The following is a 25,760-nucleotide window of genomic DNA, read 5'->3' on the forward strand; positions in this document are numbered from 1 at the left end:
TTTCAGGCTATTGCTCCTCCCGGACTTCTCCTTTTCCATGTTTTAAGCTTTAATCCTTCCGCCGGGGACACTGCGCTGCAAAAGCTCGAGCTATTTTTTTGCTGCGTAGCACCTTTGTTTTTATATCCTTCTCGCAGATAATGCTGAAATGGAGAATCAGTCTGGGTTACCAACCTTTCCAGACAGTGTTTTAAGTTATGTCATTTTTAATAAGTCATGGCTAAGGAGCTGACTAGATCGGTTTTGTTTTGCTGGCCTGAACTCTGTGGAGTCGCCACCTACGAGGGCTTGCATGTTTGCTTAGAGCTGATTGCCTGTGTTTTCTTAAAGAATTCCTTCATGCCAGCTTGAATTATTCTGGACAATGGAAAATCTACTCAGCATATTCCATTGTATCCCACTCCAGTTGCCTGGCATGCGCTTGAGAGAGACAGGGTTTCAGTCTGCACCTACAGCATACGTACATAAACACCACAGCCCATGGAAACTATGCCTTGCTGCGTTCGAGGGAAAACCGTAGTAAATGCCTAACAGTCCGGGCCAAAATCAGAGTCCCACTGTGCAAGGTACTGTACAAACAAAAAGTCAAATCCCTCCTAAAGCCCAGCTGGATCAGACATGCATCAGGAGCACTGTCCCGTGACCAAATGGGAAGAGATTGCTAATTCGATGCAGGAAGTCAGTGCCAGAGCTGGGAATAGGACTCGGGTCTGTTGAGTCACTGTGTCCTGCAATGATAACTACAAGGTTTCTCCTTCCTGTTTTGCTGTTGGTAATGCTGTCTGGAAATCTCTAGGAAAAGCTGGAAGTTGAAAGCAACTGAAAGGCTGTTCCTCATTTTCCTATACCTAGGATTAGTAGAGCTGTGTTGGAAACGTTTCTAGGAGAGCACGTGCTTTTTTTGCACGGCACACACGGACATCTCCACTGTTCACCCTTGCACTCTTTGCCATGTGCTCCAGCACTTGCTTCCTCTTCCTTAGGCCACAACGCTTTTAGAGCTGATGCATCATTGAACAGGATGGCTCTGGGTCTTCAAACTGGTATTTCCAGAGTGTACTTCTCAGTGTTTTAAGGACCTGATCTCAAACCGAATGGAGATAATGGAAAGACTCCCGTGGACTTCAGCAGCCTTTGGGTCTCCCTGGGGACTTCTAGTCGACTCCAGACTAACATCACATGAGCCAAGAAATTCCCATGTTCCTACTCGGATGTAAGGGAAGAGCTTGGTCCAATAACCTGAACATCCAGTAGCATCCCAATTCCCAGCATCACAACTCAGACACCAGCTTTCTCTGCAACTGGGGACAAGCAATGTAATACTGGAAGTCTTGTGAGCATTAAAGCACCCTGAAGATGCTAAGGCCAAGGCTTTCAAGTGTGACTAGTACCTATAGGCATCAACCTATTCAACAGCCACCCAGCAAAGCATGGCACTTCCCACATTGCCTGGTCTCGAAGACGAGCTGGTGTTTATCTGGAACATTTTTGCTTCCAAAGCCTTGATAAGAACAAGCCTTTAATTAACAGGATTGTAAATCTCAGGGTGAAAAGAAAATTTCCCAGAGGACCCAAGAAGTCAGATGTACTGATACTTGAAGGGGTTTTACTCACACGTGTATGGAAAATCGCATGTTTCCTTTTGGTGTATGGGGAACTTGGAAAGAAACACCCCAAAATGTTGTCACAGATCTGTGCACGTGTTCCTACACAAGCTGAGATGCCAGGGCACGGGGACTGCATGATATATAAACTACTCTCCCCAGCAAGGTTAGTCATTCTGGCACTGGGGCTATTAGCATCTCCTGCTGTTTGACTGCACCTCATTGATTTCTGATTTTCTGCTTTGTGTGATCACGCCCCATCTCCCCCATATGGGATGGAGGGACACTGGGAACAAACTGGCTCAGGTGACTTAGGCACGTGCCAAATCGGAGTTGCAAAGGCATCGCAGTCACCAGGCTGCACTGTAGTTCCTCCTTGTAGCCCGGCCTATGAGCAAAGACAAGTGAGCATGGTTGCAACTCATTAATAGCCCTTTTGTGGGGGAGGTGGGGAAGTTGTCAGAGTTTCACCAAAGAGATCCCACTGCACTGTTAAAAAGAAAACAGGGAGAGGAGGAAATCAGCTTATCTCCTCATGTTTCAGGAGGGGAGGGATGGGCTTTGAGTGATGAAGCGGTAACAATTTGGTGTAACTCTAGCCAGCCCCTTGTCAAGCACTGAGCACCCAATATACCACTTTTTCCAAGCATCGAGAGGCTCTTGTTACCTTATTACCTTACGGGATTTTAGTGGGATATTTATGTCCTCCAAGCAGGTCAGCTTTTTCCACACCCCCACCCAGCACAAGTGTTTGACTCCGCGCCAATCTCCAGATATTTCCATACAGTCGGGTTTGGGTTTTTTTTCATTTGCTTGTAAAATGCTTTTTGAACACGACTCTGAAAAAAAGAAAAAAGGTCCCTTTTTCCTGGTTACCATCCTGTCGATGCTGTGGAAATATGCTGCCCCCACGTGGCAACTCGGCCTCATGGCTTTGGGCACCGTTGGTTTTGCTCTGTTCTGTTAGCCTGCCTTTCAGCAGCACGTTGCAGAGATGAGTGGCCACGCTGACTAGAAACACCATGCTGAAGTCCTGTTCCTTACCTATTTCTGCCACTCCCCTCCTGCCATATATACTGGGAGCGTATGTTATAACATCAAATTTATATTTCAACCAAGCTGTCAGTAGCTCCACGCTTTAGAGACAGACCATGCCTTTCTCGAGCCGCGTGCATGAAAGAAAAAAGAAATACAACTTCCATTTGTGAGAACATGCGGGATCGCTGCAAAGCTCAGCCCTCACACTTGGGACCACGTGAGGTCTGGGGACTTGGGAAGCATCCCACTCCCGAGTCTCATGGGTTGAGGGAAGCTTCTTGACCTCATGTGAATGTTTCAAGTCCTCCCTCTCACAGCACAGGCATTGAGTGGTCTCCATAGAGGCATGCTCCCTCCGCTTCAGCAATGGGAAGACAGGACGAGAAGCCAAGTGTGTCCACGTGAACAATGCTGTTACTTCTGGAAACTGCAGAGACATCCTGCGTGTCACTGGGTGTTAGTCATTAATGCTACCTTTTTTTGGAACCAGGATCACACACTTTGTGAGTTATCTGTGGGAACATGCTACGTACAGACAAGGAGCCTAATTTTCATTTCTCTTTAACCTGGGGAACATATTGCCAGATGCATGCGACCTGTGTACCGTGGTTCTTGCATCCTGAGTGACAGGGTAGAGAGCTGCCTGTCTTCATCTCTCACTTTGTACGTTGCTCTTGCTTGATTTTCTCAAGCTGTGCAGTGGGGGTGGGGGGGAGCAGCAACGCCTTTAGTTTGATGGCTAAAAATGTCACAAAATGTTGACTGAAGACAAGTTCATCCTACACAGTATTTGGATTGAGGATTCGATTACCACTGGACTACCCCTCACTACACTGCATAGAAAGTATCAAAAGCATAGAAAGGAGACAAAGAGTAGAGTACAGGTGTTAAGAGCTGAAGGGTGATGTTTATCCACAAAGTTATATATAGGACTGAAGGACTGGATCCACGTGGGCTATACACATTGCATCACGTGGCTTTTCAAAGGCAGCTAGAACATGCGAAAGCAAGAGCAAAATATTGAAGCTGAATTGATCTCAATGGGCCCATATGCCTAATCAGCCATGAAATTTTACTTTTCCCTTCTGGAGTGGAATCCCAGCCTTGCTCGACTCATAGATCTTGGCCATTGTCTTCAGTGGGACAATAATTTTCTCCTGTGGTGATGAGCATGTTTCAATGGATTATCAGACCTGTATATTATGCCCCATTTGAGTATCATTAGTGAGAGTCTAGCATACTGATAAGGACATCACAGTGCATGAACCCATTGCAAAACAGTTTACTGCCACTCTAGTCTAAATCCAACATTTGGTTTTAAGGGTCTCCATTAATGACCTACCAGGACACAACCAGACTGATGCAGGGGTCTGTCTGACTCCTTGCCATGCTCCTATGGATGAAGTATAATGTGATTCATTTAGATTTTTAACAAGGCTGGATACTTTTTTTAATGGGAAAAATTTCTGGATGTAGCCAAGAATGATACATTAATTAAATTTGAGCAGCAGCAGGCTGGAAAAATATTGACCTGCCCCAGTGGCTGCTGTAACACTGAGACCCGTGGCTGGGAGGCAATGCTCCTTTCAAGAGTTTTTGCAGTCCACAGGAGTCTCGTGATTATCTTCCTGAAAAATTTGATTCTCTCCCTTAGGATCTTGTGGCTGTGCATTTTCCAGGTGTGCATTTTCCACATAATGTCCCTGACTGGGGCAGAGGGACTATGTCAGCACTTCACATAGCTTAAAATGGAATTTCCTTTTATTTCAAACCCCAAAAGGAAAAAGCTTTTGTTTGGGACCAGGAGATAAGTTTGTTGCTTCACTAGAAAGAGTCATCAGAGTCAGGCGAATGAATAATCTTGCAGCTAAATGGAGAGAAAACATTTTTGCTGTTCACAATGCAGAAATAGATAGGTGAGAGGTAGAATTGGACCTAAAGGCAGCTTGCTGTCGGAAAGAGAAAACGTGACAGCAAGGTATTGTCCCATGGGGTACAATTCTCAGCTCCTTGCACAAAGATGGGACCAGGAGATTGGGAACAGTCCCCCGGCTAATACAAGAGGGAAACGAACTTTTCATCCATCCCAGAGCTACACAGCCAGCCTGCAGCTGTGGCAGCACCCACACAAGATGTGCTGGGTCCATCTGTGTCCTGAGTCTTCTGTGGATTTTTCCTAACGCTCAGGACCCCCGATTCCTGATCCTATATAGGGGGATAATGCTTTACTTTTCAAAAAGAAGAGGGCAGTGATGATGCAGTGGAATTAGAGATAAGAAGACAGGAAACCTAGAGAAAGATTGAGTGTAATTTCAAAGCAGAATGAGAAAAGGAACCTCTTTGAGCACCCCCCTTACTATATCATCACTATGTTGAGACCTATGGTGCATAATCCAGGGTTATATGGTCAAGCAAGAGAAAGCTTGTGTTCCTTGAAGAGGCTAGCCAAGAGGAAAAAGGCACGATCAGGTTATCAATCACAAGACACAGGCAAACCTATTTATCGCCCTTGCTAATAGCATCTTGGCAGATTAAGTCTAAAAAGAGAAAAATTTTAAAATCCAAGTGATTTGTGATTTTTCAGCGTCATGGACCTGACAGCTCCAGTAAAAAGTCAGTTGAGTCCTTCTCAGCTTCATCCACAGTCGATTGCACTTTCAGGGTTTTAATGGAGATAACTGGATTACCAAAAAATAAATAAATGGAAACCTGTGTATGTTTAGGATGAACTGACTCTTGTGTACTTATTTTTCTATTTTGTTTATAGAAGCATTTGACTCATGTTTAATTAAAAAAAGAACCAATTGGCAATGTGAGACACACTATAGGGTGTAGCATCCCTCTGCATCATGGGTGCAAACCTGCCTTAGCATAGCCATTCTGAATCAGAGGCCTAAGATCTGACCCTGCAGCATTTCAGCCAACTTTGGCAGGAATGGTCCTCAAAGGTAAGCACGTGATCATGCATTTTGTTGAAGTGTGTCCAGATGCCCAGATCTTCAACTGGCATCAGTCACCAGGGCTCTTCTGAAATCCTTGAGAATCCGATCAAAAGTCAGATCCAAGTCATCTCCATGACAAAGAGGCAGACGTAGGGGGGGAAAGGAGATTTGGATCCAAGTCTTCAAATCCCTGGCTCTGCGCCCAGTTTGAGCCTGCAGGAGTAGACACAATTGCCATTTGCCTGCATGTGGCAATTGGGGGTGAGTGCAAACAACATGGGAGGGTTTCTGCGGCTACAGATCATACCAGGGAAAGGAAAGCCTGGCTGAAGCCCATCTGAAAATGTAGATTTTGGAAAGCAATGGGCCTTTCTCATCAGATTATATCAATTTCTAAATCTAACACCCATGAACCTTTTAAAATGAAGTTTGAAGGGCTCTGGAAAGAAGCCGCCAGAGGAAAAAAAAATGCTAACAAATTCCCTTTGCATACAGAGGGTGTAATGCTAGAAGCTCCTGGCTCCATACAGATGTTCAGTGGCTAGAATACCATGCGCTTCTGGCTCCATACGAATGTTTCAAGTGAGCAATGATATGAGCTTCTCCTAGCAGAGGGATGTTTTTATATGCATGGCAGTTCAATTCCAAACAGTTGCTCAGCAGATTTAAAATACAAGTTTTGGCTATTTGTCTGTGTATTGCAGTCAAGGGCATGATCCACTTTCCAAGGGATGAAGAGGGAAACCAATAACTGTAGGGTAAAATTTACCACAAAGATTCAGGACACACTGCTTCTCAGGGCCAATATTTTTTGCTTTCTGATTTAACATCATGCACTCCATTTCTTTCAGAGGGGCAATTCAGGTGCTTAGAATTAGATACACTCGGACATGCCATGGTGAATTAGGCCAATGGAGCCATAGGAGCATTACAGAATTAATTGGATGCCCTTCCATTAATACCATTCAGAGGAAAGGAAAGGATTGCTCCAGTTCGTGCTTACTCTTGTTGTTGAAAAACAATTTGCCTAGGAAAACATGGCAGAAATTTGCACTTGCGGCTTCTTATTTTCATGCAAATAAAATGAACATGGAAAACAAAGGTCCAAAGGTTATCTGGAGCTGTCCATTCAGCACCAGCACTTCAGACCTTGACAAAGCCATAAAGGGACCAATGGGAATGTGTGGCTCTGTTGGGTGTAGCTTGGCTAACGACCAGGAATTTAAAGAAATATATAACATGTAGGACTTAAACAAAGCAAGAGCCTTCATGAAATGGCAACAGCTGTCACAAATGGTGGCAATTTTTAAATACATCCATATTTGAGTTGGTGTCATAGGAAGGTTTCCTTTATTATTGCCAATCTATAGAGGCAATTTGAATGACTATTAAAAGACTAAGACTACTTTTTCCCATTAGCTGGCCACGTGGTTTTGAAACACAGCATCCTATGACTATGCAAATCCTTCCTACAGCTTGCTTGAACACCAAGTTACACCCATTTTCCCTGGGGCATGATCCTACAAGCTCCTCCTACATCTCCGTGACAACGGTGCTCCACTTAACTGTCAGTTGCCCCTCTTTGTAGCCTCACTGCTGTTTTATTTTGCCCGCTATACTATGTTATGAAAAAAACTGAACAGGAGAGGGAGATGTCTTGCTAGTGGGTTGAACTGATGACGGTTCTCAAGGTGTATTTACAGGGCTCCTCCTCCCCTACACCCTGTCCCATCACTCACCGTCTTGACTCCTTTAGGGACCAAGTTTCAACTCACAGGTTTCACCTACGATTTCCTTATCTGCTAGGCTTTTTGAATCTTTTGCCTCAAACAGGTAAAATGTGAGTCCTTGCTCAATTAAGTTCTAGATTAAATAAATTTAAATCAATTATCAACAGACCCAATTGTCTGACTCAGATTCTACACAGTCTCATTAATTCATGCAACACAACATCTGTTCAATCAGGTCCCTCTTAATTCAGTAGGTATCCATAATTAATCCATATTCTTCCCCAATCAGTCTCTAATTAACTTCTGTATCTTAAAGAGTACAGTCTATGCTTCCTGCTCGGGTTCTACATAAGCTCATTAATTCATATAATGCAACACCTGTTTGATCAGGTCTTTCTTCATTCAGCAGGTCTCCATAATTAATCCATATTCTTCCACAATCATTCCCTAAATAATTTACTCTATAACTTAAATTCATGGCAAGTCTGGACTGGTTTATTTATGTCACTTCCTCCTCCTCCACCTCTTCCTATTTCCACAAATCAATTTGGAGCCTGGCACATGCTCACCTTCAGTGCAGACCAGTATTCCCTTCACTCTCGATAGGTGGACATTTCTCCTTTGTCTGGCTGGGATGCATTCACGGGGCAACAGGCTCATCATTGGCCCCTCGCTTTCTCTCTGCAGTCGGAGTCTTTCCTTTCCACTTCTTATTCACACTTCTGCATGACATGTGAGGTAGAGATTCCCCCTTGCTTCCCCATTTCCTGAGTGATCCCTCAAACTGGTCTGCTTCCCCTTTTTGAGGAAGCCCAGAACTCCCTAGACCTTATGGGAACTGGCTCCACCTGCATTTGCCTATAACACATGTGGCTTACAGTCCAGTGCTGAATGAGTTAAGTTTTTCCTGGCCCCAGAGCCCTCGGTAGCTATGCTTCCTGGCCCAGTTTGCCTCGCAGAGCAAGCATAGCAGGGTCCAGTTTTGGCACCCTGCTACTATCGCTAACCTTATATGCAACTCTTAGCTGAAATTCCTATGAGCACTAGGATCACTTACTTTTGCTGTAAAAAAAGATGTGCATTTTCCCCTCTCAGGATAGCAACTGTCATCAGCAGGCCCAGAAATGCCCATTATAATTAAAGGCTTTGACTTCACATTGAGAGTCAAAGGAAGATGGACAATTTAGGGTCTTTAAAAAATCCTAGCTTCTATTTTCAACTCTGTCCTAGAACCATGGTGATTAGCCTTTGGAACAGACCAATAGCTAACTACTGTATTCACCACTTACAATAATGGACGAAACCAAAAGTATCAAAAATAGACCAAAAAAATGTAGCTTCATTCATTCCTGACCTCAGCTGCTGACCAGCTGTGGCTCAGAAACCTGACAGTTAAATAACTTCTATCTTATCCTAGCTACCATATACAATACCTGGATATTTGTCTTTTGCCTTAAATCTCTGTGGCACCGAAACACTATTTCATGGGCTGTATGTAACCATAGCTATATTACATTAAGCAACAGCTTGTTCTTGCTTTGTAGGAACATCTAACTGGTCTTTTTATAACACTGTTCATAGGTCTGTATAATGATTTGTATGCCTTCTTTTTCAGGCCAAAATAGAGGCCCAAAGTTTTTTAATACGTACTTAAATGCCATCTTGAATAGGGGGTGGACTGGAGCATATGCATAAATGTTTCCCTGGATTGGGACTTACAGCAATGAGAAACTGCAAAAGTCTTTAATTTCAAGCACATTTAAGGACACTCTCTTGAACTGGTACCGTCATGAATTTAGTTATTCTGCTTTAAATCTCCTCTAATTCCGTGTGTGTGTGTGTGTGAATGCTTTCACTGAATTGTGTTATATCCAAACCCATCTTCATTCCTCCTACTTACTGAAGCAGGAATCTGTGCAAGTGGGATTTGTGTTTCTAGAGCACTGATAACAGCTCTCCATACTTCTAGAGTTGCGTCCAGCAGAGGATTTCCATACACTAATTTAGCCTTGCAAATTGCCTGGGAAATCAGTCTGGATTGTCATTTTATTGTCACAATGGAGAGGTTTTGTGGCTCATCAGAGATCAAAGGGCCAGAGCTAGAACAATAGCCCATGATTCCTGCTGGCCTTGTCACCACAAAACCGTCCTTGCTCTGGATGAAGCACTCTCTTTAATTTTACAGATTCTCCAAGCTGAAGGACCCCAGGAGGGGAATCCAGAGGGCAGTATCCAACTGCCATGTAGACAACTTGCTCACTTTCTTTCTTGCTTTTCCTACTGTCACTAAGAGAGGAAAAAATATATTAAAAGCAACATGAAACCAGCTCTCCCTCCCACTGAGAAAATAAAAGTGGATGTTGCAGGCTCATGTGTCTTATACTTCTCCAAATGTTTCCATCTGCTTCTGAAATTTCCATGCAAGGGTGCCAAAAAGTCTTACAGAATTGTTAACACGATGGTAAATTTAGATTCTTTATGGAGAGATTCCCCCCCCCCCCCCCTCAGAAATGTCTGGTCTCAATTTGCTCTTTCCTTGATAAACCAAAGGTATTGTTGCAGGATCTTGAGGTCTCCCTCTTCAGGGATTAGTGCAAGCAGGGAGAGTTGCTTGATTGACGACGGTGGAATGAGCTGAGTAACAACTGAGCATTAGGTATCACTGAAACCGGGTAGAAAAGCACTTTCCCCCCTGCTGTGGGTGCTTCCGTCTCCAAGAACAACTTTATTTTCATGAGCATGAACTCACCCCCCTCTGGGACCTAACTCTCCGTGTTATCTCCCGAGTCTGAAGTATATCACAGTAGGAGGGAACCTCGCCCTTCAGAGACTGTCTGTCAAGACCCAGCCGGTGTAGTAACTGTTAAAGTGTTAACACCCAGCATGACAAGCTCTGTATCAGCGGCAGTACTTGGAATGGGGATTCCCAGCCAGTTACCCAGAGAACAAAACCATCAACCCATCCCATCCCATCGCAACAGACATCATTGTTCCTTACTATGAGGAAAACTCTCCCTCCTTTCCTCTGCCACCTTGCCATTCACATTGGAAAAGGGGTAAATACAGGCAACGACCTGTATTATAATCCCTACAGACATTCAACATTTATCCACTACCAAGAGCAAGGCAAGATCTTCCCTGTCATCCCTGGCAGATGTCCGTCAACGGTGAGCTGATGTGGCAGCCGTTGGCCGGGAAAGGAAAATCTATTGCCCGTGTTCACTTATTTCTGGGTCCTCCTGCCAGGAATAGTAAAGAAATGGTTTGGAGTTGCAATCATTTGAACTCCTGGTAAGTGCAGTGGCAGTTTTACGTACCACCGAATAGTCATGTGATGTTAATGATTTTCAGTTGTTTTCCATTCAGGTTGTACCAGGAGTGTGCAGCCAAAAAGGGAATAGATGCAAGCCGACTTCCATTTACCAACGTCCAGAGACAGCTTAGTTTTAAGGCATTTACACAAACTCTCGTGGCCAGGAATGACTTTTTCATGGAAGACATCAGGGCCCAGCACAATGGGTTGCCAGTTCCTGATTGCAGCCTTGTGGCACTCCTGCAAAACATACCAGGAGAGCTTCTTCGTGCCTTCTCTATTGAATTCAGAGGCTTGAATATCCTATACAGCCACTGGCAATGTAAGATAGGCATCGCGTACCTGAAAAATCACACCTGAACTTTCAGAATACCCTTCACAATGCTAAAATGAGACTTAATTTCCCTTATTATTAAGGGAAATAGGTGGAACTTGTGTTTAAAAACTGGAGAATGAAACAATGGAGGTCATCTGGCCTCTTTCAGTGGAGACAGACACTAGACTCTAATGGTAGTAAGACTACAATAGTCCTCCAATTTATCTCCAAGACAATCACACATAGGAGAAATGCAGAACTACTCTTTTTTAAAATGATTTTTCTATCATGCTTGCTCGAAATAAATGCAATGCCCTCAAATCCAGCATTACTCCCTGCTTGCTGACATCGTAAGGGGTATGAAGATAGATGAGGAGAGATACAGAACATGTTCCAGTTATAGAGAGTTGGCATGGAAAATGCCCAGAGAGAGAGGAAAGAGAAGAAGAAAGAGGAAGGGTGGACGGTAACTACTGCACAGGACAGCATGCAGCCGTGCGCTGGGAACGAGTTCTGCCGTAGGCAGTGTTGGACATATGGGCACGCCACTTTGAATGAAATGGATTGGCCCTCTTCAGGAATAACGTAGGCTGTTGTTGTTTTTTTAATTAACACATGAAAGATAATGAGACAGATGAGAGAGAAAATTATCTGATTCACTTCGTATCTATTCAACAAAATGCTGACTCAGACAAGATTGCTGCTAATTACGTCAATCAGATGCAATGGAAATTAAGTGCAGGATGAATACTATTTGAAATCATGTACTACAAATTCAGGGTCAAATACAGATTTGGCATAGTTCCTTTGATTCAGGTGAAGTAGCCTCGTGGACCTATTTAGTGAAGGATGCAGATGCCAAAGCAGAAGCATGTTTTCAGGCTGTTGGTATGTGCTGGTTGAAGCTTGCTTTTTTTGGATTGGTTTTCACATTAGCTCTGCTTTGTAACTAGCAGTAGCATCATTTGCATTGTCACAGATCACCCTACTATTAGAATAATTGAGCAAAATCATGATGAGTATGCTGCAGTGCTATTTTAAAGCAATTATTCACTGTGACCGCATAATAATAGACACGCTGTTTTCCCCACTGCTTTGCAAGCAGAGCCTCTTTCTGCTTGATGCACTTAATTGAGATTGAAGTTTGGGAGCTATTAAAAAAACACTCATTTATTTGGCCCTTTGCTCAGGAAATGCTGAGTTGTCAGTGGCTTGGTGCTTAACGCAATCCGGTATTGCATCCACATAAACATACCGTGGGGCTTAGATAAGACAGCCCATCACTGGCCCAACTTTGTAAAACTTTGTAAAACTTAGATGTAACCCTAGTGGCACTTTCAGAAATTAGCTTTCAACTATGAACCTTTAGGAGCTTTTCAATACACTTAAATTCTCTGCCCTGCTCGGAGAAAGTTGTTCTTTCATCACCAGCCAATGCATTTATTCAAGCCTTCATCTCAACCTATGCAGCCTCTCTCTTGGCTCTTTCATTCTCAGGGATAAGTTCTGCCTTCCAGGTTGCTTCTTTTGCCCCTTATTTAATGCTCAACGTTAAAAAGAGTTCTACCGATAGCAGTTTCCAAACCCTAATGACTGATATCTCTCTGGGAACCTCATCGAATTATACCTAGGCTTTGCTATAACACTAGGCATGTTTAAGGTGCTTGGAAGATGGTAAGCATCAGAATTAATAATTAATCAAGCTTATTTTCTTTTTAAACATTGGGTAGCTTTCATGATGACAGTGTTCTTGAGCTGAATAGTTAAGTCATTCCAGCATTGGCATGGTTAGCATGTGGCATGGGAATTATAAAGGAATTAAGGATGCATTATTTTCATTCCAAGATGGCCTATGGTGTGCCCCTTACCAGTTAAGGGCAACTCCTGTTCTCCAAGGGGCTGAGAGCTTTGGGTTGCTGTCAACGTATAGTAAAATATCTCAGGAATGTCAGCGGTTGTGAAGTGGCTAAGAGGAGAGTTAAAAAAAAAAAACCACAGCGGGTACCTTCCCAAATGGAAGCTAGAACTTTGCAAGAGCAAAGTGAAGAAATACACTTTTAATCACTTTCTGAAATACATTCTGCATTTAGGCTTAAAACCTTTCCTAGCCTGCTATGCTTCGCTTCAAGGACAACATCCTCAAATGAGATCCATGCAGAAGCATCTCAGCAAGCCAAACGTATAGCTCATAGCATATAATTAATGGGATCTGTTACATTAGGAATACATCTTCCACTTGAGTTTTCTTTTTAACACATGGGGTATTTTTTTTTTATTTCAAACAAAAAGTAACACTTCTTTCAAGTGAAAAAAAATATGGAGGTATTTTTAGATTATTTATGTAGTATTACTATACCTCTGCACATCACTTTGTGAATTGCTCAGAGCAGAGATCTGCTGCTCTGCCGTGTTTGCAATCTACTGCAGGTTTTGATATCAGCACGGTTGATATTCGCCTTGTAAATTCCCCAAATCTACGTTATTTTTCTTCAACCCACATACAAATCTGGGTGTTCCTGGGTTTTTCATGAGTGCAGCACCATTAATATTATTTGTTAATAAACTGCAGTACTGAAGCAAGTTGCTCAAGTTAAAAACAAAATGCTTCGCGGAAAGGATTACTACAACAACAACAAAACCGTACCAGCGGGGACTGTGTATGCCCCCTGTTGAGGCAACAATCCTGTGAATATGTTGAAGGTGAAAATAATGTATTATCTGAAGTGGTAATAGTGGGTATTAAAAAAAAGCCTACTGAGGTAAAGCCACGCAATCTAGAATTACATGTCACTGTTGTGAAAGCCAGAGGTCTCATGAGAATCACCCCATTTGCAGCATGTACTGTGCCTGGGTGTTCATACCAATAGCTTTACATTGCTATATTCGGTAATGCATGCTAGCTTCTCTCTTTCCTTTTAATTGCTAGCTACAGAACAAAGGGAAGGATGAGCCTATGTGTTATGGGAGGATGAGTGGGGGAACACATTTAAGGCAATGATTGCCTTTAAAAGTCTCCGTGTGGGGGTACATTGGATTCAGACTTCCTTAGATGTACAAAAGCTATGATTATGTAGAAGGAAAGGTGGCTGCAGATACTTTGCTGTGCCCTTTGGGGAGGGGAGGGCTCCGGAGCTGCGTGGTCAGGCACAGACCTTGGTCGCTGCGCAGGTGGCTCGCTCCGCTTCATCTCAGCGCGCAGAACATGAGAAGGAAGACGTCTGGTGAACTGGGTGTATGGCCTGGACTAAAATACCACAAAGGCCAACCCTCTAATGGGCCCTCTGTTAACTGACCTACCAAGGGTCTCAATGAGCCTGGTTTCAGGCCTTAAATCAGCATAGGTAGTGCGCTTCTTTAGAGGTGACTTCTCCAAACCAGTTTGAGGCCCTCTGACTAACATGGTGGAAGCCTTTTCTGTAGCTTTCCATGTATTTTTTACCCAAGGATTAAAAAAAAAAGTCTCTTTGGCTATTGATACCCCTCTTCATTGGTGCTAATATAGTTCAGTGTACAAGATTTGCATGCATTTTTATTAAGATTATTTCTTCTTGGGATCCCCTCATGGCCCTTTGGACTCGGTCTCAAAAGGGTTTGAAATATTGCAATGACGTCTGCATCGCACGCCGTTTCAGGTTTCTCTTCAGCATTCATTCAGAACTCCATTAGGGAAAGGCTGGTGTTTTAAGGGTTAAGTAAAGTGGGAGGGGGAAAAATGCATTGCTCCCATCTTTGTGCAATCTCAGATTGACTGGATGATTTGTGCCTTCTGGGATCAGCGAGTTCAGATGGCAGAAGGTCCTCTCACCAGAAGATGAAAGCCAACATAACTGCACCACTTCAAAACATGCAGCTTGTTCATGTTGGCTGTGCTTAAGGCTTCCCTACGGAGAAGTTGTCGACAATGCCTTGATAAGAGGCCAGTAACAACCCTTGGTTTCTAAGAATAATTTTCACTGCAGCAGCTTCTCGTCTGAGGCTTCTTTGAAAAATGTTCATTACCAAAGCTTCACAACCCCTCTGCAAGGAAGGGCTAAGGATCTTTATCCCCATTTTCCAGACAGTGACACTGAGGCACTGAAAGGTGAAATATCTTTCCAAAGTCACCACGGTGAGTCGTTGGCAGCAGAACCTGGGCATCTGGTCGTGACCAGTAAATGAGACTTGGGACCGAAAACCACATTTCCTTTTCTCTTGCACGGTTGAACTGGTCAACTGGGAAAGGGAAGTGAGGATAGCTTGAAAGGCGAGACTTCCTTCTCTCATTTCATTTCTTATTCCTCCCCCACTTGTGCCCTTTCAGCACGCACACATTTATTAAACTTGCCCTAATTCCTTCTTTCAAAGAACAACTAAAACGAAGTGGGAAAAAAAAAAAAGTTGTGATGGGAGGGGATGGTGGGGGACACACAGACGAGATAAACTGGTGACTGATTACCGCTCTTGATCTCAGTTGAGTTGTAAAATGAAATGTCAGGGCTATAAAAAGAAGAGCATTTAACTGCTTCTACAAGGATAGGTTTAAAGGATATGGCCCTAAATACAAAATGCCAGTAACAAAATCCTCATCCTTGTGTAGCTAACTGGTTCGGCTCTCTGGGACCAAACTGCAAAGAGAGAAAGAGGGAAAATTCAGAATAAGCACTCTGAACCCCACCTAGCCAAGAAGAGAAATGATAAAATTGGGTTTTGGACATCAATTTCATGGCACGGGGTCAACGAACTCATGATCTCAAAATGATATAAATCCCATCTCTCTGCATTTGCAGGCTCTCTTGGACAGGCATCACTGAAAAGGGTTTGAGTTTTTGGAAAGTGCAGACTGTACTTGGTCCTCCTTGAGCAAAGATACAGCATGTCTGTCCGATTGTAACATCTGTAGATTTGTAGGCAGTTCCAAAAAACAAAAAAAAAAAAGGACAGGAAAACTTCAGGGCCAGGGACAGACCAGTTAAATGTGCTTCAGACTTAACCAGAATTAAGGCCAAGCAATAGGTCGGTTGCTGACCTAGTATGTAAACTATAAATTGGGGGTCTCATTTAGCTTTTAGTTGTATTGAGTTTTTCTTTCTCACCCAAAACATCTGGATAGTTAAAACTGATCTACCAGCTGATATAGCACACCCAACTATCTCGCATCACACATATATGGCCAGGGGAAACGCAGCCCAACTAGTTGGCCTAGTTAGATTTTATAGGACAGCCAAATGGAAGCCAAAAAACTTGGGTTTAATCCCTCCAGTTAAGTCATGTACGTTCCATCTCGCCACAAGCCATCTGATCCTCATCAACAAATCTTGGCCTTCATCTCATAACCAAACTTAGAAGGAGAATGATGAAGTCTGAAGTAATCTGTATATGAAATGCTTTAGTAATGATTCCTTCAAGGACTCTCTCTTTTAAAAAAAATAAATAAATAAATTCACAATAGTACTTCAATGCAAAGGCTTTTCTTCAAATGGCAAAAACTCCCTCTTAAAAATACCTCTGGTTTAATCTTTTGTTAAGCTGTCGGTCATTTTACGATTATTTCATTTTTGTTAAGTTTAACAAGAAATGAAGATACTTACTGGGAGCTGAATTTGAAATGAAGATACTTACTGGGAGCTGAATTTCTCCACTATGTATTATGGCTGTACGTATTCTCACTTCAGGCTGGGTTTCACCCTTGAGATTTGGCTGGATTTTTTGTTGTTGTTGTTGCCTTCACAGTCTCTGTAGGATGTGCTCAGTTCCTGCCCCCATTTCATACCCACGAGGGAGTAAAGGATGCAATTTCTTCCCCTTGCTGTCAGCTGCAGAAGGTTACCTTCCTTTGGACTCCAAGAAAGAGAGGAAGGAGGCTGGGATGCTAAGATGTAACATGGGCAAAACATCTCAAAGATGTCAGCTCCTGATAAGTATCGTTGTTTTCTCCTTCGAGGAACCCCCCACATACCCGGTCTCTCTAGAAGTGACTCCAAAGCACTGTCCACGTACGTGGAGACCCTTGAGGCAAACAGCAGGTGTAGAACTGCTTTGCCAAATGCAGTATCTGCCTTGCAGGCTTCTGCAACGACCTTCCTTTCCAAGGGTATGACGGGAACGCTGGGGAGCTAACCTGCAAGATATCAACCACAGCAAGATTTGCAGAAGTATCCTGAGCTCAGATTCTGCCTGATCACTTATTACAGATCCACCTTGGTGGTCTCCTAGTATAATTGTATATAGCCCAAGATTCAGTGAAGCCACCTTTGGCCAGATATTGCTGCACCTTTAGGTCTCTTTGCTGTGGATACAGAGAACAGATTCATCCTAGCAAACTTCTCCTAATATCCAGTAAATACAGCACAGCACTATTTGTGATGAATAGGGTTTCTGGAAGAGCACCAACAAGTTAATTTGCCCCAAATTAAAAGTTTGTGATGACCTCGGGTAGGAACTTTGGACAAGTCCTTAGTGTCATCTTATCTCGAACAAAAATGGGATCTGCCAAGGCAGCTTGGCTCTCACACCCCGTCCTTGCTGATGTAATCTCTAAGATGTTTTGCATGGAAAGATGGAGGAGAGGGACATTTGCTTCCTACTGCAGAGCTGGATCCATCACCTGGGGGAAGATACTGGACAGGCTCTTAAGGGGCCTGAGGGTTGTGGGGTGAGAAAATACCTGCCAATCACTGACTGCTGAGTGACAGGTCAAGAGAGCTACAAGCTGGCCATTAGCTGAAAGCAGGATCAGCATGCTCGAGGTCCAGTAGATAATCTAGTATGTGGGATGTTTGAATTGGCCAGGTCGATCTTCCTTGCCTGGCACCAAGACAAAACCCTGATCCACTTTGCCAGGGTAGGCCCACCTGGCAGAGTTGTGTCTGCTGTGGCTGAGACTGCATCTCTGACCTGGGTCAAACATCAGGAACTCAAACAGTCCTTCCAGATGTGTCAGCCACGTGTATGATTAAATCCTGTCCTCCTTCCCCTTTTCCTCCAAGTCAGCACCGGAGGCCTGAGGGGCAGCTAAGACAAACTCTGCAGTCAAAGCTCAGGCACAGGAGACACCAACAAGACAGAATATGTTAGTGGACAAATTCTTCAAAGGACAAGTGTGCATTTAACACAATCATATAAAAGTTGTCCTCCAGGTTTAAAAATGAGCATTTCCATGGGCAACCCTTTATAAAAGGAAAATGCTTCGAGTCTGTCTATTCTCCAATCGATATGATTCGGAGTTTTGCATGCAAAACAAACCAGGCATTTTGCCACTTTCATCCATTACTGAGGTATATCACCCATAAGAAATACAGTGTGTCTATGAAATGCCATTGCCTTCATTGTAACTTATGCCCCTGCATTGAAACAAAACCAAGCCAAAAAAAAGAACATCAGTTTTAACCAAAACGGTGCTGAATTTGTAAAATTCTACTTTACAGCTGAAGATGTTAGAGCTTCTTGTAGAGAGGATAACTGGCACCAGATTTGAGGTGGTTAGTACTGTCAGGGTAGGAAGTACTATTAATTATGGACCTTCAATGCTAATTGTAACTGTTAAATCCTCCAAAGGGCATTGAGGAACCCTTCATGGATTCAAACCCTCATGGCTAGGTGATGTGGTACAAGAATTTTTTTAATGTTTGATTTGGAGCATTTGCATTTTGGTGGTAAAGTATTACTCTGAGCCCAGAAGCAGTAATCCTAAATGGGAAGACGGGGGGAAATGCTAAGAGGAATAAGCAGCTATTGGGATTGGGGCTAGCTACGGCATGATTTTGGTTGACAAGACACCAAAGATGGGAAAAACAGCTCATGCAAGGGAGAAACAGCTGAGGTTTTAAAGGAAGGCTTCTAGGTCTAAGAGTCATACAACAGATTTATCTGGCCAGATCCTCAGTTTATACAAATTGTTCTCACTCAGTGGAAGTCAATGGATGGTATTCATGCCATCTGGTTCATAGAAAAGGAAATGCTTTCAAAAGTATACAGGCTAGTTAAAAAGTGCCTAGTGTAAACCCTGCTCGAAGGAAAGTGCATCCTCCTATGAAGCCTGGCTTCAGTGCAAGACAACGAGGGAAGAACAATAGAAAATGCCATTCATTGATACGAGAGCTGTCCTCGTAAATAAAGGGATTCCTAGAAACACTGTAGATGTGCGAGAAATACATGGTAATCCAATGAGAAAATATGTCCAGCACATCTCCTCGCTGTAATCACCTCCTTGGTTTGTTTCTTGACCTTTTGCAGCTATGATCTCTTTACTGCTTTTATGACACCATCTCGTTCAAATTTTACCAGCCTCCAAACATTTATTAAAGTCAGTGAGTTTCACCACCCTGGATGGTTTCTGAAAAGGGAGGGATGTTTTTGCTTCTGCGTGTTATTGGCTGAGTCGACAGACTGTGATGCAACCTGGTGAGGAGAAAAGCGATTAAAAGGATCCTGGAAGGTCCTGGACCCACATGCGGGTGTGCGCACACACATGCAAAAATTAAAGGAGTTTCCATTAGCAGGCTGTTGCTAGCGCGCTCCATTTCATGAACTTTCTAATATGTATGACTGCTATTTATATAGCAGTAGCCCCTAGGAGCCACTTTGTGAGTTCTTTGTGGCAAGGATTATCTTATATTACAGCACCCAGGACAAGGTATCATATTTGCACAAAGCAGCTGTTTCTTTTTCTTTTTGTTTTACTTAAAACTTTAATGAGTAAATCAGCAAGAACTCTGAAAAGTGTTTGCATTTACAATAATGCCTCCATTGTACCCAGATCAACCTGCTTCTGCTTCCACTGAAGTTAGTGGACGTTCTCCTGGGCGATGGGCCGAGTGGGAAGCCCCAACCCCTAGCAGTGTAACCAGTACTAGACCATACCAGGATTGCAGAATACAGTCGAATGGGTTTGGGCCCCGAGGAAAGCAACCCGATTCAGGATCATACTTAACCACATCGGCAAAGCTGAGCACATGCTTAAATACTGCCCTATGGTGGGATGAATTTAAGCCTGTGCTCCACGATTTTCAGGAATCATGGTATTCGCTGCTGGGAGGCTTACCTTCTCCTCTACTCGATTTTAAACTTGCAACCGAAGCTGTGATAACAGAGGGGGTTGTTGTGCATACCATTTTTTCCCAATATATGGATGAAATACTATCTGGTAGAGAGGAGACAAAGAATGAGATCTGCCATTTTGCCAAGTAAAATAATTATATTCCAAAGGCCCGGCATGGCTTATATTATTGTTGCTTGTCTAATTCAATTCTATCCCGAAGGTGGATATGTATCTCTAGACCATTTCAAAGGGTTGGCAGCTGGTCCTATACACTTACTGCTATTTATTTTATTTCATTTCATCTCAGGGCTGTTAAAATGGATAGGAAGAAGAAGGCAAGAACTGATGGGTTGTAGCTGACCACAAAAAGGCTCTATAAAATTGCTTTTGGCACCTCCCGTGCACTCTGCCTACATCTCATAAAGGCCTGCTGCACTTCAGTGATAAAAAAAAGGTTTACATTTGGAACTGATTACATGAGATAAAAATTGTAATAAAAAATGAACTGAAGTATAAATACTTAACATGCTTTGGGTTACTAGATTTGATAACAAAAGGCTCTTAATTTCTCCTTTTAAACAGATATATGAATACACACACACATGCACACACTGCAAAGCAGCTATAAAACCAACAGCTGTTTTGCTTAAAGAGTCTCAGAAATAATTGTGTGTGCATCTCGCATCTCTTTGAGACATTTATATGGTGATTGCTACCTAATGGTTTCTCTCACGATTATTGCTGGGTGACATTCTCGTTGCAATCTGAAAACGTTCATTCCCGCCAGCCCTGTTCTTTCCTGGGCAGTCAACATCAATTACTTCCTTGTGTCTTGAAAGATTATTGAATTACCCACGTTCTTTTTGTTAATTCATTCGTTAGTACAGCAACATCGTTCTGGACCTAGGTGATTGTTCATTAATTGCAACTAGAGAATCAGTAGAGGGAGCTTACCTACCGTTTCCACTGAGGCCATAAACGGAACAATAATTTTATTTGCACGTGGCATAAGGAAATATTGTGCATCTTTATTTAGGGTCCCAAACCTGGACACGTTCTTCAAGCAAAATTAGCACGAGATGCACACACAATAACAATTAGCACTTACCTTTGAGGCACTGATCCAGAGGAACAAAACCACATGAGACCAGCAAGCTGCCTGTCGACTCCAGTGCTGTTTGCAATGCCAGCGCTGCCTATGCCATTCTTAAAATAGTAGACATTGTTATGCCAGTCCCACACACACCCCAGCCTAGTCCAGTTACTCTATTCACTTTGAAACAAGTCACTTGTGCACTTTAAAGCAAAAAGATGCAAAGGGCACATACAGCTCTGACAGCTCTGCTTTCTCACAAATGGTATTTGAAAAGCGGAACCAGAACTTCATTAAAAGGTCGCCTCAGGTGCATGAGAGCATTTATTCCGATATCCGTCTAAGGCCCTCCATTTATGAATTTTTAATGAATTCCATATTCTGCTTACCCATCTCCCAACATTTCCCTAAAAAAAATAAAAAGTAAAAAGCAACACAAGCTATTTGCAGAGAGGTGAACAGACTTCCCTTAATAGAGGGGCTGGTGAGGTTTGCCTGTCAGTAAAGGATATGGCAGAAGGGGACTATCACCATCTCATGCCATAAGATCCTGGTTCTGCTCGTCTTGTAGTGACTTCAGTGGGAATTTTCCTGACGAGAAGGAATGAGTGTTCAGACAGCGATGCCACCGTTTAACGTTTAATCCTCCCACGAGGCTACACTTGTCTTGTATAATGTATGAGAAATACAAGGGTGTGTATATGGGCTTGATCTGGAAATACATGCCCTCGGGCAGACTTGCTGCTGAAACAGTGCGTGGCGGTGGCTCAGTTCCTGGAAAGGTTTGTAGACTCAAGCCTTAGCAACGTCACCCAACATCTCTCAGATCAAAGCTACGTCCTGGGACCTTGTTCTAACACCAGATCCTTCTCACAAAGCAGGACAAAGACCAGTGTGAAGAAGATGCCCAGTGGTGGCTGGTTTTCTGCCTGTGCTCGCTGGCAACGTGCACGGGAACCGCGGCACGCGTATCAGAAGGCACGGTTTGGTCCTTACCATCCATGGGTAGCTTAGGCTATGACTTGATTTCCAAACAACCAGGTTCTCTGACATCCCCTGGATCTCTCGCCAGCCCCACTCTTAAAAAGCTCAAATAAGCTATGCACATGTCCTATATAAGGGCTTGAAACAACCATGTCAAGCAAAGACTCAGACTCCTTTAATTCATCACAAATCACATATTTTATTGTTCAGGTGGAGAATTACAGGCATTTAAAAAGAAAGAAAAAGTAGGGATTTTTTTTTTCTTTGCAATCGCCACTGGCACTTCTGGTTAATAACACTGTGATAGCGACAGGACTGACCGATTCCCCTGAACCTAGAAGACAGCGGGTCCAATTCCTGAACTTATTACAACCAAACGGGAACTCTTCCTCACTCAATACCATTCTTTCGGATAGAAAACAAAAAAAACATTTCAAAACCTCCAGGATAGTTAAAGGGAATCTGCAATATGTTCAAAAAAGGCTTATCCCCACATCTAATCACAGAGCAGAACAGGCTACTAAAGCAAATTACAAACTGGTATAATTTAATACAAAGCCAACGGACGACAGTTGCCACCTCCAAAGTCAGAGGAGAACAGAGAAAGACCCAGGTGACATTCAGGGGTTCAGAGACAGAGGCTTCCTTTAGGATATTTTAGGTAAGGCCACACAGAGCTGTCCCTTGGGTAAGGCGAATCGGGATGACTGCCCCAGCCCCCGTGTTTTGGGGGGTCCCGCGGAGCCGGGCGAAGCGGCCACGGCCCTCCCACGGGACCCGCCTACAGCTGGCGATGCACCCCGCGCCGCGGAAGATGCATCCGGCGGCTCGCCAACCCCCACCGCCCCCGCCGGCTTCGTGCCCGCTGAAGCGCAGCTCGTCCAGGGCACACGGGATCTGCGTGGCCCCGGGCGCCAAATTTCATTGCTACGGCACTGCCATGCCCTGCCTTTGCGGCAGTCCCATTGCCCCCGCATAGGCTGATTTGCCCCAGGCCCCGCACCCTCCTAGGGTCAGCTCTGCGGCCAGAGATGAATAAATAATAAATACTGAGAGAGGGAAGATCCCACCCAAAGGGATCTGGAGACTTTCACAGTTATAAAGCAAATTATATTAATTTTAAAAAAATACGCAACAATTTGATTTACAGGGGGCTTGAAAGTCTCCTCGTTACCCATGTGTTACTCAGCTGCCTCACCGGTGTCCTCTTTGATACCAACACGCCGCTGGGGAAGTCATTTGCAATTGAGGTTTGATTTATTTTTCCTCTAAAAATGCTGAAAGGTTTCCCTGATTTCAGAAGAGAGCAGGTTTTGTGTAGGTAGCGCACACATTTAGAAAATTCCTTCATGTTGAGGCCCCAAACTGATCTTTTCCAAGTTTTAAAAAAGCTTAAGTTTTTAAGATTTCTAATACACCCAGATTTTTTTTTCTTGAAAGGGGGCTGTTTTGGCAACAATAAATTTTGAAGCCACCTCTCTCCCTGCAAATCATTTAAAATTTACAAAAATCAAAACAAGTAACAAAATTTTGAAAATTTCCCAGTTCAGCCATGAAAATTTCACCCAGCCCTGATTGGCAGCTCACCACAAAAACATCATACACACAATTCACAGTTACAGAGGTAATGAAAGGGTGATATCACCTTGAAATTTCATCTGACGTGTAGAATATACCTAAAATACTTAAAGCCCAATCCTATAATTGTTGATATGCAATGCACTCTGGACCACGATTCTGCAATGCAACAGAGGCCAACCCACGAAGGAGTCTACAAAGTGGTCTAAGTTACTGGATTCTGGCGCAAGGCTTAGCCTTATGTTCGACTTAACTGAGAGTTGTACAGATAACACCAGTGTAGACAAAATCAGAACCGGATCCTGATTCCAAAGCAATGATAGTGATTGCAGTTTCTCCTTAAATGAAACCTGAAAGCAGGAACCTTCCCCTCCTCCCCCCCCCCCCGCACAACTGCCCCTTTCCAGCTCTAAGTAGGCACTTAATATACCTCTCTGCACTCTAACAGTGCAAATCAGAGACCTCTGGCACTGCCCATCTTTTCACAGTATTTTTCCACAAAAAACATGACGGGGCTCAGAGGGATTAAAAACGTTCAGGTAATGTTCCTGGAAATTCATGAAGGGGTGAATGTTCTTTTATTAGAAAGAGTACGGTGACTCTTTAACTCGAGGAAGAAATGTCACATCCCTGTCCTTTGGTATATACGGTACTTCCGCCTTGAGAGCAGAATTTGTCATTGAAAAACTCGACTGGCTAGGTCAGTCTAAAACATGTCATTGGCACAAAACCAAAAAGGCGGAGGCTGTCAGGTGTAGAGTCTGGTTTTGAAGTCAATGGATTGATGGTGACGTACATTAGTGGTGGATCTGGGCACTAGCCTTTCAAAGAAATGGGCAGCTTTTCAAGTAGCTCTCAACCCACCTTCTCCCTCCCTCTAAAATGCACCCGCCTGTATAATCAAGCTGAATCTGTACCAGCCTCTCCTCCATTAGTACTCTATGGGACACGAGGGACAAACCAAGTGCGAGTGAAACACTGCACATCCGAAGTACAGTGAAAGCCTTCTCTTCCTTTCTCTACCATCCTCATGCAACTTTCTCATGAAATCACGGGGACTCTGTGCAACCGACCCATGTGTTTGTCAGGAGAAGCAAACCATGGATCATCTCCTAAGACGCCCTGTAGCACCACTGTGCACCCCACAAGAAGCAGTGACCCGTGCAGAATACTGGGTGTGTCTACACATGACGATTTAAGGCACTTTATCCCGATTTAAGGCACATTAAGGGCACGCATCTACACACGTGGGCCCATAATGCGCCTCAAAAATGGCTATTTTAGGCTATTCATGCCTAAATTTTAATACCTGCAAAAGCAGGTATCAAATTTAAGCATGAATAAATAAAGCGCTTTAATGCAGGTGGGTGCATGTAGACACATTAAGGTGCACTAATGCTGTGTGGGGATTGACTTGGGACTAACTTTAGTCCCATGTCAGTCCACGCATGCAGCGTTAATGCGCTTTACTGCATGCACATGTAGATGCAAGCCTAAACTGTCTTAATGTGAATTAAGCTAATGCGCATTAAATTTAGAAACACCCATATGCATGTGTAGACACACCCCATTGTGAACAGCTCATATAGAAAGGTTGGATTGGAGACAACACCAAGATGAAGATCCTAAGGAAGTGAAGCACGGGACAGAAGGTTGGACTCCTCCTGGACTCTTTACCAAGACATCATCACGTCCTGAGGCTGCAGGCCACAAGCTGGCCCAAGCCTGCTTATCTCTGAACTAGATTGTGGCAACCTGTTCTCCTACCATGCTCTATATCTCATGTCTTTTGGCACCAGCTCACCTGGAAATTTCTGCTTGGAGCCTGACTCAGGCTCTTCTCCTGCCCTATGTGTCCCCGGACAATGCCTCAGTGTGTACCTGGACTGTTATACCACAGTTTCAAATATTGGCAGGGAGTGCTGCTAGACAAGTGGTTGTGAAAAGACTGAGTGTCTGTTTGTCATCTACTGTAAGGGTCTGCACAGGTGTAAAAAGTCATTAAACCAGAGTAAACTGGTAGAGAATTACCCCAGAAGAATAAGGAAGAGCTCCACTGATATAAGTTACACCTGTGTAGTGACATCTGTCCACCTTTATCTCAGGCATTTGCTGATAGCAATGAGTTTAGTATTACCTGCTTACC

At 43.6% G+C, this 25,760-nt stretch overlaps 1 long non-coding RNA gene across 1 annotated transcript; it reads right to left on the minus strand.

The window, feature by feature from the left end:
• Positions 1-6,720: 6,720 nt before the first annotated feature.
• LOC109314941 lies at positions 6,721-25,102 on the minus strand. Its single transcript, XR_002102392.1, has 3 exons — positions 24,268-25,102; positions 16,410-16,412; positions 6,721-6,733 (listed from the first exon to the last, which is right to left on the minus strand). It is a non-coding gene; the product is annotated as an uncharacterized LOC109314941 (long non-coding RNA).
• Between the last annotated feature and the right edge of the window lie 658 nt (positions 25,103-25,760).

Source organism: Crocodylus porosus, unplaced genomic scaffold (assembly GCF_001723895.1).
Source record: "Crocodylus porosus isolate Cpor-Errol unplaced genomic scaffold, CroPor_comp1, whole genome shotgun sequence".
Classification (NCBI taxonomy): Eukaryota; Metazoa; Chordata; order Crocodylia; family Crocodylidae; genus Crocodylus; species Crocodylus porosus.